The sequence below is a fragment of the Fonticula alba genome, assembly GCF_000388065.1.
Source record: "Fonticula alba strain ATCC 38817 unplaced genomic scaffold supercont2.1, whole genome shotgun sequence".
NCBI classification, from domain to species: Eukaryota; order Rotosphaerida; family Fonticulaceae; genus Fonticula; species Fonticula alba.
In genome coordinates, this window is record NW_009242971.1 from 1,767,430 (window position 1) to 1,767,657 (window position 228).

Consider the following 228-nt stretch of genomic DNA (forward strand, 5'->3'; position numbering starts at 1 on the left):
GTGAAGCAAGGCCGGTACAGGGGAGGGAGAGGGGGGGCGCTGGCGACCGGGCGTGCATACTTCCCTAACCGGATCCGGTGCCTGTGTCATGAATGTGTACGCAGTTGGTATGCCTCGGACGCGAAGTGACCCAGGCACATGCACGCCGGCGGAGGTCGCGCCCCCGTGGGGCGAGGCGCCCGGGGGGGAGGGGGGAGGGGGGGGGCGGACGGCCAGGGCGAAGGCGGG